We start from the raw sequence: 15,045 nt of genomic DNA, 5'->3' as shown, positions 1-15,045 counted from the left end.
TGCCTGTCTGCATATGGGGCATTGGGAGGAGCAGGTCCTGGCAAGAACCTATGAGGATACCATGGCTAACAACATCATAGCCTGGTATAGGTTCATTGATGACCTCTTCATCGTTTGGAGGGGGACAGAGGCAGAAGCGAATAGGTTCATAGCCAACATCAATGTAAATAATTTGAACCTACATTTCACTGGCCAGATTAGCAGCGCTAAGGTTACCTTTTTAGATGTGGAGGTGAGCGTTGTCAGTGGCAGGATAGTGACTGACCTACATCGAAAGGTGACGGCAGGTAATACGATGTTGCACGCCACAAGCCACTATCCAGAGCATTTGATTTGCAGCATCCCCTACGGGGAGATGCTGAGGATCAAAAGGATTTGCAGCACGAATGATAGCTGTGAGAGAGCTCAGCAAGCCAGCAAGAAGAGATTCATTGAGAGGGGCTACTCACGAACGGTGGTGGAGGGTGCTATGAGACGTGCCAATTTAACTTCAGGGCATAGTCTAATAACAGATGCGGTGCCTACACCATCCGTAGAGAAGGAGTCTGGCCAACCAAGATTGATAACAGCATATAGCAGACAGCACAAAGAAATATTCAACATCATTCGCAAAAATTGGCAAGTGGTTAAGGGAGATCCGGTCATTGGGGGGGGACCCTAGCCAGCAGACCAGCCATAACCTATAGCAAAGCTAGGTCCATGAGCGTCATGATAGTTAAGAGCAGCCCGGGAGTAGCCGATGACAACTGGCTAGGGAAGAGCAAGGGCTTTTTGAAATGTGCAGTCTGCAAAGCATGTAGAATAGGTAGAAACAAGACTACCTACATGACTGCTTTCAACAGCGAGATGAGAACTATCAAAAAGAAAATCACCTGCAAGTCAGACTTTGTGGTCTATGTGTTGGAATGTGCCTGTGGCCTGCGTTACGTGGGCAGCACTAAGCTGCAGGTCCATAAGCGCATTCTACAGCACCTCAGGGCAGTGAGCAATAAGGATGAGGCATACCCGTTTGCCAGACATGTGAATATGTGCCATGGTGAGGACATAGGATGTTTGCAGTACTATGCCATTGATATGATTCCACCTCTCCGCAGAGGTGGTGACAGAGAGGCCAAATTGAGAGTCTTGGAAACACGCTATATTCTAGAGCTTAATTCCAAGGCTCCCAACGGTTTGAATCAAACGGAAGACTTACACTCTTGTCTTTATTAGGGATCTAATTATTCAGACCGTTTGGGCCCTTACTTGAACAGCAACTGCAGATGTCTATTGGGGTAATTATGCATTTGAGTCGAACATGTAAATAGTCTGCCTCCCGTGTTTTTAATTTAAACTCATGGTGAAGGGATTATAAATTATTTTAAATCACCAGGTTATAGGGTTTTTAAGTATCATAATCATGATTATGATATTCTCTTATCGTGCCCCAGCAATTGAACCCATATTGCAGCAGTGTGGATGCAGTGGTTAGATGTAGCAGCAAATGCCCACTGGGGCACAATTTTGAAAAAAGTGATCCAAGCCATGTACTCCCATTTAAATAATGATGTTTTTCCTTTTGCACAATTTGCACAAGAGATAGCAAATTTGCACAGAATGTATAAAGTGTATATATATATATATATTTTTTACATGATTTTAATATATTATGTAGAAATAATTTATTTTTCTAAATTGGTTCAATAATTTTAATCAATTTATTTATGAGGAAATATTCATGAGGAAACATTGGGAGTAAGAGCTGAACGACCAAAGAAGAGTGATACTCTCTTTTTAAAATGTTTGGTTTTCTATAAAAATTATTTCAAATGCATGGTTAAACTTAAAATGTGTTCTGGATCACTAAGCACTTTATTGAAATTGAACAAGAAGTAATTTGTGAATCAAGCGCTACTGAACTAGGCTGAAGTATGTTTTTTATTTCCACAGGCTGTGGGGTCAGCTGACTGTGTACTAGCACTTTAAGAGGGATGGGTGTACGATCGACCATGTCTTGTGATCAAGGGACGGAGGTCCCGAAACGCGTCATGGCGGCGTGTTCTATGCACTACTGGATGAAATAAACTAATACTTGCAAAATATCCGTAAGGGCCCGGTTTCGTTTTTTTCCCTGGAGTGTGATTTGGGGACTTGGCGGAATTCGTGGCATATATATATATATATATATATATATATATATATATATATATATATATATATATATATATATATATATATATATATATATATATATATATATTCACAGAAAAAACCATAGGTTATAGTGGATATATAGTTAGGAATTTGCATTTACAAAACCTTGAAAATTCAATGAAAAAACCATAGGTTATAGGCCATATATAGTTAGGAATTAGCATTTACAAAACCTTATTTTACTCGCATAAAACCATTGAAATTCCATATATAGTTAGCTAACTATAAGCGCTAACTATATATCGCGCACCCGCAATCCACTGCTGATGATGTCACATATTACATCATTCATGACATGGTCAGTGACATCACTGATGACATCACTGATCAAAACAACCAGTGATTGTATGTGTCTGTAAAGTTTAAATATGTTTCACATATTGAAGAATGAGTGGATGTATAAGTGTCTGGATGAAGAATTTAGTAGGTGCATGACTGACTGTATGAGTGAGTGATTAAATGTGTCTCACTGAGTACATGGGTTAGTGACTAAACTGTCTTAATTCGTGCATCAGTATGTTTGTTGTTGTGTAAGCTGCTGCATGTGTTGATCAGTAGCTATAAGAGTGGCCATATGGGTTATTGATTGGTTGCCCAAATATTTGAATGGGAGGCTGAGTGTGTGTGTGGGTGGCTGGGAGGTGCGTGACTCTGTGCATAGATGTGTAAGCAGTTGATTCACTAGGAGTATGAGTTCAAGAGTGCATGTGGAAACAGCTATATGGGCGGTTGACTGTGCATGGGTGTGTTGGTGAGTGAATGGATTTCTCATTGCTACATGTGCAAGTAAGTACGTATGTAAAACACAATACATGTGAGAGTTGAGATATATAAATAACTGAACATAAGAGCCAGTGAATGTGTGAGTGGCTGTATCGATCACTGTGAGCTTGTATCAGGGATTATATAAGAGAGTAAATATGTGTTATTATATGTTTGAATAAGTAAGATGTGTATAACTGTATAGTTGAGGAAATGGAGGTGTGATTGATTCTTTGCATGACTGACTAGGTGTGTGAGTAACTCCATGGATGAGTGACAGTCTGTGAGTGTCTGTTTATACTGAGTGTATGTAAGGTTATATTAGAGTCTGAAGAGGTTCATTGTATTATCACATGAGTGATGTGATCAGTGATGACAAATGAGATGTCATCAGTGATGTCATTTGAGTTGTCATCAGTGATGTCATTTGAGTTGTCATCAGTGATGTCATTTGAGATGTCATCATTGATATCATTTGAGTTGTCATCAGTGATGTCATTTGAGATGTCATCAGTGATGTCATCAGTGATGTCACTGACCATGTCATGAATGATGTAATATGTGACATCATCAGCAGTGGATTGCGGGTGCGCGATATATAGTTAGCGCTTATAGTTAGCTAACTATATATGGAATTTCAATGGTTTTATGCGAGTAAAATAAGGTTTTGTAAATGCTAATTCCTAACTATATATGGCCTATAACCTATGGTTTTTTCATTGAATTTTCAAGGTTTTGTAAATGCAAATTCCTAACTATATATCCACTATAACCTATGGTTTTTTCTGTGAATTTCATTGGTTTTTTAATAGCAAATATGAAAAGCTTTAAAATGTCAAGTACGTGATAGATAAAAACATTTTCGTATTTATGCACGCTGATGTGCTTTGAACGCTGCCCCCCCCTCCCCTCCGTTGTAATCCGTCGTACCTCCTTGTCTCTCCATTTGATTGATTGTTGTCCAAGCATTTACTGTTTTAGAATTGGTTCTCTTTGGATCATTCTCTATTTACAAACAAGCACAAAGTCGCAATACTCTGTTTAGTCTTTGCAGATAGTGAAAAATCGTGTAAAAAAAATAAAAGTAATCGAGCAAAATCAGTAGGCCACTAATTGGATCTCTTTTTGACCTCGCTAAAATAGAAATATTAGGAACAACCCTTCTTGAGAAATACGAAAATAGTGAGATGAACTGAGCTCCACACCATGAGGGCTGCAAGACAGCTCGGCTCCATCACCCATCCCGCACAAAATAATGACAAACCCTATGCAAATATTAAAAATATAGACAACACACCAGCAAAGAAACAGGGTAAAACATTTTATTAAAAAACTATTTACATAACGTTGGTTTATAAGATGATGTCAGTAGTGGACCGATGTGTGAATAGATCGAAAACAGCACAAGGCTCCAAGATCCGGATAGCAAGCTCCTGGATGTTGGGTGCCATAGTTTAGAGTTCTGAATTTCAGCCTTTTTCAATGCCTGTGCTTTGTTGAATCAAAATGGCGGCTTGACACAAAGCTGACTCAAGCGTTGCTACTGATGCTATGCAGACCAAAACTGGTTTTCAGTTTGTACATTTTTCTAGATTTTTCAATCCAAGTTTGGTTGACTTTGTAGAACGATGGCTTCAGATTTTCAACATACGGTGTGGTGGCGCTGACTGGGAGGGGGCGCTTCGCTCCTGCCCCCTCCCCAAGTAAGATTTTCATACGTGAAAGTACGTTAATGGTTTTGGTCCCTGAGATGCTTCGATGTCACTACCATTCTCAAATAGCATAAGTTCTAGATGTTGGGTGCCATAGTTAAGAGTTCTGAGCAGCGCTTGTAACACTGTCTGAAGCTTATTTCCACCTACTGCAGCTTCACTATTCTCAAAGTAAGTGAGTGTCGTTTGTGGACCTGACTGCATTAGAAAACAATGTGATATGTTACCTTCCTAAACAGCTTGACGGAGGCCCCTGAGGGACGCTGTGATGGCCATGGACTCGGAGAAGACGCTTGCCTCCGACACCCTCCCCAAGTCTTATAGCACTGGTGTAGCCTGAGATCGCCCCCGACATAGGCGGCCGGCTCCCGGGATCCGGCGGAACTTTTTGCCTTTTGATGACTCTTCAATTCTGAACCTTGTCCCATCCAGCTGAGTTGCGCCCACTCTTGCGGCTACAGCGTCTCGCTCACCATGTAGTTGAGATGCGCCCGCTCTTGCGGTGCAGCGATAGGCGGCTGCCACAGGACTCTCAAAATGGCGGACGGCTCTTCGGTTTTGGGCCTGGTCCACTGAAATGGCCCTGGGACACCTTGGAAGTCGGACGCTTGCCTGCTAGGGCTTGGGCTCCATTCTCGAAAAGCGTCCCCTCAGCCGTGAAGATTGTATAAAAGTCTTGGGGGCCCCCGACTCCCGCAGGCTTCTGGTGGGGAGCGGCTGCCATGATTGCTCGTGGAATGGCCACGACGGAGCTACGAGATGGTAGTGGTCTCATGCTGACGCCAGCTTTAGTCTGAAACATCCAGAAACACTGTAGACTACCAATTCGATCAGTTCCGGTAGCGCCCCAACATGACCCGGAAGAGAAGAACTTGCCCTCCCCTCTTTGACTGATGGTTCTTGTTGCCTGTCCCCTCTGTTGTCATTTAACAGAACTTTTTGGACTGCTGAAAGGGGTTGTGTTCTGAACGCTGGTTGGTGGAGACATTTAGACTATATTCTTGACCTACGTTGTCGCGTAATGCGTTTTATGACACGCCGCGTTAGCGCACCCGGAAGTGATCCGAGGCGCGGCGCGCAGCGCGTAACGTAAGCATAACAGGTCATGTGACTTGTTAATAAAACTTTTCATTGGTTCATTTTACTTTTGTTAATTTAATGATGAAAAGCTTGGTCTTATGACCTAAAAATTACGCTTTTTATTATTTTCGAACAATATTTTTTTTTCAAACATATGTTATAATATTCCAGGCTAATGTACTTTCCCGGAAAATTTACAACTGTCTGGCAAGTAAAATATATTCCTTTTTCGAGAAAAAGGGCGTTTCTTCCTTCCATGACGGAGCCGTTGAGTAAAAGAGATTCGGCCTGCTGTCTTAGTCGCCGATACGCCTGATTATCAGATTCTTATCGATCACTTTATGTTGCAGACATGAAAAACACAACTGCCCTTGACCATTTATCTTTACTGCGTTCCTACATATTATACCTTTTATCCGTCATGTAATTGGACTGCTTTATTTCACTTGCCTTTTACTGATTCGAAAACAGTCACTAAAAGTAAAAACTTTACAAATGAAAATACTACTACCGTGTTTTGTTTTAAAAACCTTTATTGTGAAAATGTCAGTATACAAATACGGGCCTATAACCACGTGGGCCGGCCACGGAGCAAACTCAAATCGTATATGATGAGGAGACATTTACACTGTAGAAGAACGTAACGAGCGGGCCATTAGGTGACAAGAACAAAGGTGTCTAACAGTTGCGGTATCGGTGGACGTACATTTTGTAATTAAAATACGACAGGGCCACTTACAATAACATTTTCTAGATATACATTTGCGGGCAAAGAGTTACGAGTCCCATTTATACCGGCGCCATTTTGGGCGAGGCCGGGCAGGTCCAAGATATAGTCAAAATGTCTCCACCAACCATCGGCCAGACCAGAACCCCTTTCGGCCCTTTATGTTACAAGATGGTGTCTTCTATTCAGAAAATATTGGTGGCAGCATTTTGAAAGGAAACAGAAACAGCCGTTCTCCTAGTGAGTTTCACATTGTTACATTTAGGAAGAATGTTGAAGAGTAGTATGTGGAAAATCTGAAGCCATTTTTCTACAAACTCTCAATCAGACTTGGATGGAAAAAAAAACCTGAAGAATGTACAAACTGAAAACCAATTTTTGTCTGTATAGCACCAACAGTAACGCTTGAGTCAGCTTTGTGTCAAGCCGCCATTTTCATTCAATCAATAGCGTCCCCCTGCACACATTCAGGGACCTGGTCGTGTCTTCAGATGAAACGCATTGTAGGAAAAGAAGCAGAAAGGAAAAGGAAAAATGTTCCGCCGGACCTAGTGAAGCTGCAGCAGGTGCAAATAAGCTTCAGACAGTCTTACAAGCACTGCTCAGAACTCTCAACTGAGGCACTCAACATCCAGGACTTGCCATTCGGATCTTGGCGCCTTGTATTTTTGTTTTGTTCTTGATGGAGGGGAAACAACAAAAAACAGGCATTGAAAACGGCTCAACTGGAGCAAAAAAAAAATTACTTCTTGGGTGCATTAGGGCATTTATGATTTTCGAATGCCGTATTCATCAGGTTGATGCTCATGTTGCCATAGGACAGCATAGCACCACAGTGTATACAAGTTAACTTCATATGTTCAGATGAGGCAGGTGGCATATTTAGCATTCACCTTCTTTGATCCAGGAGGGATGGAGAAAAACTGCCAGATGAAACTTGAAACTTGGCCATCCAGATCTCGGCGCGTTCGACTCACTGTACCGCAACAGTGACCGCAACTCAGCTGGAGACGCCGTCTTTCGGCGCAGCATTGTAGGATGGCCACACCAGTGCGGCAATTTGCTAGACACCACCTCGGTGCCATCCGGATCTCGGCGCGTTCGAGTCACTGTACCGCAACAGTGACCGCAATTCAGCTGGACACGCCGTCTTTCGGCGCAGCATTGTAGGATGGCCACACCAGTGCGGCAATTTGCTGGACACCACCTCGGTGCCATCCGGATCTCGGTGCGTTCGAGTCACTGTACCGCAACAGTGACCGCAACTCAGCTGGACACGCCGTCTTTCGGCGCAGCATTGTAGGATGGCCACACCAGTGCGGCAATTTGCTGGACACCACCTCGGTGCCATCCGGATCTCGACGCGTTGTGCTGCCTTCGGCCTATTCGCACATCGGTTCGCTACTGACAGTGACCGCAACTCAGCTGGACACGCCGTCTTTCGGCGCAGCATTGTAGGATGGCCACACCAGTGCGGCAATTTGCTGGACACCACATCGGTGCCATCCGGATCTCGGTGCGTTCGAGTCACTGTACCGCAACAGTGACCGCAACTCAGCTGGACACGCCGTCTTTCGGCGCAGCATTGTAGGATGGCCACACCAGTGCGGCAATTTGCTGGACACCACCTCGGTGCCATCCGGATCTCGACGCGTTGTGCTGCCTTCGGCCTATTCGCACATCGGTCCGCTACTGACAGTGACCGCAACTCAGCTGGACACGCCGTCTTTCGGCGCAGCATTGTAGGATGGCCACACCAGTGCGGCAATTTGCTGGACACCACCTCGGTGCCATCCGGATCTCGACGCGTTGTGCTGCCTTCGGCCTATTCGCACATCGGTCCGCTACTGACGCCGCCTCACGTGCCAACGGATTTTCTACGCTTTTTGTAGCCCTATGCCGCAGAACAGGTCATGTGACTTGTTTATAAAACTTTTCATTGGTTCATTTTACTTTTGGTTTCCTAAAGATGGAAGGCTTGGTCATATGACCTAAAAATAACACTTTTCATTGGTTTAGAACATTTTTTTTCCCAAACGATGAAAGCCCCACCTTGTTTCTGGATCATTCAGACTGAAGCTGGCGTCAGCATGAGAGCACCACCATCTCGTGGCTCCGTCGTGGTCATTCCGCGAGCAATCATGGCAGCCGCTCCCCACCGGAAGCCTGCGGGAGTCGGGGGCCCCCAAGACTTTTATACAATCTTCACGGCTGAGGGGACGCTTTTCCCCTATGTTTCCTGAGGGTGGCTGAGGAGGCTGATATATGTTGATATATCTCTTCCAGCGGCTGCGCCATCTTGCCTTTTTTCGAATGCCACAATTTTGTCGTGCACGGCAGCCATTTTAGATGCCAGGCTGGTCCCAGGCTATCACCTACCCCTGCGGATGTAGTTTATGGCCCCAGCTGTAGAGAATTCAGACATGCCAATCCTCCTGATTCAGGCGTGTGAGTACTGATTTCAGTGCTAGTCTCCCGCCTCCCGATTTCTGCAAGCAAAAACCCGGGGGCATATTACTAACAACTAGCGATAATTTTTGTCTATAACTTGTTTAGAGACAAAAATTATCGCCGCACATCGGCGATTTTTATCGCAGATAAACCTTGCTATTATCGCAGAAAAGTCAGCGATATTCATGTATTATCGACCTAATGCTCTTAGCCATGTTATCCACCTCCCATTGGATAACATGGCTAAAACCTGCTCAGGGCAGGTGTTAGCTTTTGGAGATATTCGCGCTTAGTGCGAATATCTCCAAAAGTTGGTAATAGAAGGTAGCGATGTTAGGGACTGTTTCCAGTCGCTAACATCTTGGCACGCCACTTTGCATGTCATTAGTGATAAGTATCACTGACATGCAAAGCCGGGCCCAAGATGGTCGCTATCTCCTTTTAGGTGTCACTAACTGGTGTTAGCGACAGCTTGATAATAGGGAAATAATTTTATCTCCGCTTTCATGGTTTTTAAAGCCAAAAAAGCGGAGATAAACCCCCTTGCTAATATGCCCCACGATTCCTTGGGGGTTTCAGCTGATAGGGCTTGGTATTGTGTTACATGGTAATTTTTCCATGAAACGTCAGAGGGTCGATGTAGGGGTTCTAGAAGAGGTGATAAACCATTTAAGCCTCATGAACAAGCGCATGGTCTTTTAAAGATTTCTGAAGTACTCGGGGCGGCGGTGTGTGTGTGCCCTCTTTCAGGAGCGGGCGGGGGGGCACTGCCAGCAACTTGCCAGGTCAGGTAGTGTTCAACACGTGCATCACCCTTTCTCTGCTTGCTATTGCGCTCCATGCTTCGGAAAGGTAAGAAAAAGAACGTGCATTTGAGTTTGAAATGTCCGATCCTGCAGCAGCACACTTCCAAAGCCCACACATGACAATAACCCGATTCAAGGCCCCATTCACCCGTTTTTCAAAAAATAGATAACACTCCAACAAAGTAAGGTTATAAAACTTTATTAACTTTTAACGATAATGAACAGAACAAAAACTAAAAACATTTAAACATTTATTAACACAAAAAGCAACAATGGTTAGAAGCTGTCTTTTGTGCGAATAGTCCCAAGGCAGCACAACGTGCAGAGTTCTGGACGGCACCCAGGTGATGTCGCCTGGGTGCCGCACTGGTTTAGGGATCCTACAATGCTGCTCCGAAAATTGGCGTGGGGCGTCCCGGGTGGGGCGGGGGGAGGCCTCGTCAGTAGCGGTCTGTTGTGCGAATAGTCCCAAGGCAGCACAACGTGCAGAGTTCTGGACGGCACCCAGGTGATGTCGCCTGGGTGCCGCACTGGTTTAGGGATCCTACAATGCAGCACAGAAAAACAGCGTGGGGCGTCCCGGGTGGTGCGGGGGGAGGCCTCGTCAGTAGCGGTCTGTGTCCAGTGTCACATGGCTGACACAACATGTACGACAGGCACCCAGGTGATGTCCAGTAAACTGCCGCACTGGTTTTGGTATCCTACAATGCTGCTCCAAAAATTGGCGTGCGGCGGCCCGGGGGGGGGGGGGAGGCGGCGTGAACGGGCCTCCCCAGGTGGCGGCCATTCAGCTGTTTACCGCCCGCTCTTGCGACTACAGCGTCTCGCTCACCATGTAGTTGAGTTGTTCCCACTCTTGCGGTGCAGCGATAGGCGGCTGCCACATGACTCTTAAAATGGCGGACGGCTCTTCGGTTTTGGGCCTGGTCCACTGAAATGGCCCTGGGACACCTTGGAAGTCGGATGCTTGCCTGCTAGGGCTTGGGCTCCATTCTCGAAAAGCGTCCCCTCAGCCGTGAAGATTGTATAAAAGTCTTGGGGGCTCCCAACTCCCGCAGGCTTTCGGTGGGGAGCGGCTGCCATGATTGCTCGCGGAATGACCACGACGGAGCCACGAGATGGTGGTGCTCTCATGCTGACGCCAGCTTCAGTCTGAATGATCCAGAAACAAGGTGGGGCTTTCATCGTTTGGGAAAAAAAAATGTTCTAAACCAATGAAAAGTGTTATTTTTAGGTCATATGACCAAGCCTTCCATCTTTAGGAAACCAAAAGTAAAATGAACCAATGAAAAGTTTTATAAACAAGTCACATGACCTGTTATGCGACATAGGGCTACAAAAAGCGTAGAAAATCCGTTGGCACGTGAGGCGGCGTCAGTAGCGGACCGATGTGCGAATAGGCCGAAGGCAGCACAACGCGCCGAGATCCGGATGGCACCGAGGTGGTGTCCAGCAAATTGCCGCACTGGTGTGGCCATCCTACAATGCTGCGCCGAAAGACGGCGTGTCCAGCTGAATTGCGGTCACTGTTGCGGTACAGTGACTCGAACGCGCCGAGATCCGGATGGCGCCGAGGTGGTGTCCAGCAAATTGCCGTACTGGTGTGGCCATCCTACAATGCTGCGCCGAAAGACGGCGTGTTCAGCTGAGTTCCGGTCACTCTTCCGGCACAGTGACTCGAACGCGCTGAGATCCGGATGGCACCGAGGTGGTGTCCAGCAAGTGGCTGCACTGGTGTGGCCATCCTACAATGCTGCGCCGGAAGTCGGCGTGGGGTGCCCCGTTGGCTTATGAGGTGATGTCAGTAGTGGACTGATGTGTGAATAGGTCGGAACCAGCACAAGGCGCCAAGATCCGAATGGCAAGTCCTGGATGTTGAGTGCCTCAGTTGAGATTTCTGAGCAGTGCTTGTAGAACTGTCTGAAGCTTATTTGCACCTGCTGCAGCTTCACTAGGTCCGGCGGAACTTGTTGCCTTTTCCTTTCTGCTTCTTTTCCTACAATGCGTTTCTTCTGAAGACACGACCAGGTCCCTGAATGTGTGCAGGGGGACGCTATTGAATGAATGAACGCGCCGAGATCTGGATGGCACCGAGGTGGTGTCCATCAAATTGCCGCACTGGTGTGTCCATCCTACAATGCTGCGCCGAAAGTCGGCGTGGGGTGCCCCGTTGGTTTATGAGGTGATGTCAGTAGCGGACCGATGTGTGAATAGGTCGGAACCAGCACAAGGCGCCCTGCACTGTTGAGCCTTTTTCAATGTCTGTTTTTTGTTCTTTCCCTTCCATCAAAAACAAAACAAAAATACAAGGCGCCAAGATCCGAATGGCAAGTCCTGGATGTTGAGTGCCTCAGTTGAGAGTTCTGAGCAGTGCTTGTAAGACTGTCTGAAGCTTATTTGCACCTGCTGCAGCTTCACTAGGTCCGGCGGAACTTTTTTCCTTTTCCTTTCTGCTTCTTTTCCTACAATGCGTTTCATCTGAAGACACGACCAGGTCCCTGAATGTGTGCAGGGGGACGCTATTGATTGAATGAAAATGGCGGCTTGACACAAAGCTGACTCAAGCGTTACTGTTGGTGCTATACAGACAAAAATTGGTTTTCAGTTTGTACATTCTTCAGGTTTTTTTTTCCATCCAAGTCTGATTGAGAGTTTGTAGAAAAATGGCTTCAGATTTTCCACATACTACTCTTCAACATTCTTCCTAAATGTAACAATGTGAAACTCACTAGGAGAACGGCTGTTTCTGTTTCCTTTCAAAATGCTGCCACCAATATTTTCTGAATGGAAGACATCATCTTGTAACATAAAGGGCCGAAAGGGGTTCTGGTCTGGCCGATGGTTGGTGGAGACATTTTGACTATATCTTGGACCTGCCCGGCCTCGCCCAAAATGGCGCCGGTATAAATGGGACTCGTAACTCTTTGCCCGCAAATGTATATCTAGAAAATGTTATTGTAAGTGGCCCTGTCGTATTTTAATTACAAAATGTACGTCCACCGATACCGCAACTGTTAGACACCTTTGTTCTTGTCACCTAATGGCCCGCTCGTTACGTTCTTCTACAGTGTAAATGTCTCCTCATCATATACGATTTGAGTTTGCTCCGTGGCCGGCCCACGTGGTTATAGGCCCGTATTTGTATACTGACATTTTCACAATAAAGGTTTTTAAAACAAAACACGGTAGTAGTATTTTCATTTGTAAAGTTTTTACTTTTAGTGACTGTTTTCGAATCAGTAAAAGGCAAGTGAAATAAAGCAGTCCAATTACATGACGGATAAAAGGTATAATATGTAGGAACGCAGTAAAGATAAATGGTCAAGGGCAGTTGTGTTTTTCATGTCTGCAACATAAAGTGATCGATAAGAATCTGATAATCAGGCGCATCGGCGACTAAGACAGCAGGCCGAATCTCTTTTACTCAACGGCTCCGTCATGGAAGGAAGAAACGCCCTTTTTCTCGAAAAAGGAATATATTTTACTTGCCAGACAGTTGTAAATTTTCCGGGAAAGTACATTAGCCTGGAATATTATAACATATGTTTGAAAAAAAAATATTGTTCGAAAATAATAAAAAGCGTAATTTTTAGGTCATATGACCAAGCTTTTCATCATTAAATTAACAAAAGTAAAATGAACCAATGAAAAGTTTTATTAACAAGTCACATGACCTGTTATGCTTACGTTACGCGCTGCGCGCCGCGCCTCGGATCACTTCCGGGTGCGCTAACGCGGCGTGTCATAAAACGCATTACGCGACAACGTAGGTCAAGAATATAGTCTAAATGTCTCCACCAACCCGCGTTCAGAACACAACCCCTTTCAGCAGTCCAAAAAGTTCTGTTAAATGACAACAGAGGGGACAGGCAACAAGAACCATCAGTCAAAGAGGGGAGGGCAAGTTCTTCTCTTCCGGGTCATGTTGGGGCGCTACCGGAACTGATCGAATTGGTAGTCTACAGTGTTTCTGGATGTTTCAGACTAAAGCTGGCGTCAGCATGAGACCACTACCATCTCGTAGCTCCGTCGTGGCCATTCCACGAGCAATCATGGCAGCCGCTCCCCACCAGAAGCCTGCGGGAGTCGGAGGCCCCCATGACTTTTGTAGAATCTTCACGGCTGAGGGGACGCTTTTCGAGAATGGGATCCAAGCCCTAGCAGACAAGCGTCCGAGTTCCAAGGTGTCCCAGGGCCATTTTAGTGGACCAGGCCCAAAACCGAAGAGCCGGCCGCCATTTTGAGAGTCCTGTGGCAGCCGCCTATCGCTGCACCGCTAGAGCGGGCGCATCTCAACTACATGGTGAGCGAGACGCTGTAGTCGCAAGAGCGGGCGGAAAACAGCTGAATGGCGGAAGAGGCACAGTGTAGCAAAAGCGGGCGGAATGGCAACTAAAACGATAAAGGGGCGCCTCACTACAGCTTGTCTTCAGGTCAAACGGATTGTGGGACAAGGTCCAGAATTGAAGAGTCATCAAAAGGCAAAAAGTACCGCCGGACCCCGGGAGCCGGCCGCCTATGTCGGGGGCGATCTCAGGCTACACCAGTGCTATAAGACTTGGGGAGGGTGTCGGAGCCAAGCGTCTTCTCCGAGTCCATGGCCATCACAGCGCCCCTCAGGGGCCTCCGTCAAGCTGTTTAGGAAGGTAACATATCATATTGTTTTCTAATGCAGTCAGGTCCACAAACGACACTCACTTACTTTGAGAATAGTGAAGCTGCAGTAGGAGGAAATAAGCTTCAGACAGTGTTACAAGCGCTGCTCAGAACTCTTAACTATGGCACCCAACATCCAGAACTTATGCTATTTGAGAATGGTAGTGACATCGAAGCATCTCGGGGACCAAAACCATTAACGTACTTTCACGTATGAAAATCTTACTTGGGGAGGGGGCAGGAGCGAAGCGCCCCCTCCCAGTCAGCGCCACCACACCGTATGTTGAAAATCTGAAGCCATCGTTCTACAAAGTCAACCAAACTTGGATTGAAAAATCTAGAAAAATGTACAAACTGAAAACCAGTTTTGGTCTGCATAGCATCAGTAACAACGCTTGAGTCAGCTTTGTGTCAAGCCGCCATTTTGATTCAACAAAGCACAGGCATTGAAAAAGGCTGAAATTCAGAACTCTAAACTATGGCACCCAACATCCAGGAGCTTGCTATCCGGATCTTGGAGCCTTGTGCTGTTTTCGATCTATTCACACATCGGTCCACTACTGACATCATCTTATAAACCAACGTTATGTAAATAGTTTTTTAATAAAATGTTTTACCCTATTTCTTTGCTGGTGTGTTGTCTATATTTTTAATATTT

Source organism: Lissotriton vulgaris, chromosome 6, assembly GCF_964263255.1.
Source record: "Lissotriton vulgaris chromosome 6, aLisVul1.2, whole genome shotgun sequence".
NCBI lineage: Eukaryota > Metazoa > Chordata > Amphibia > Caudata > Salamandridae > Lissotriton > Lissotriton vulgaris.
The sequence above is the reverse complement of the archived record's forward strand: the minus strand, read 5'-3'. Positions refer to the sequence as shown.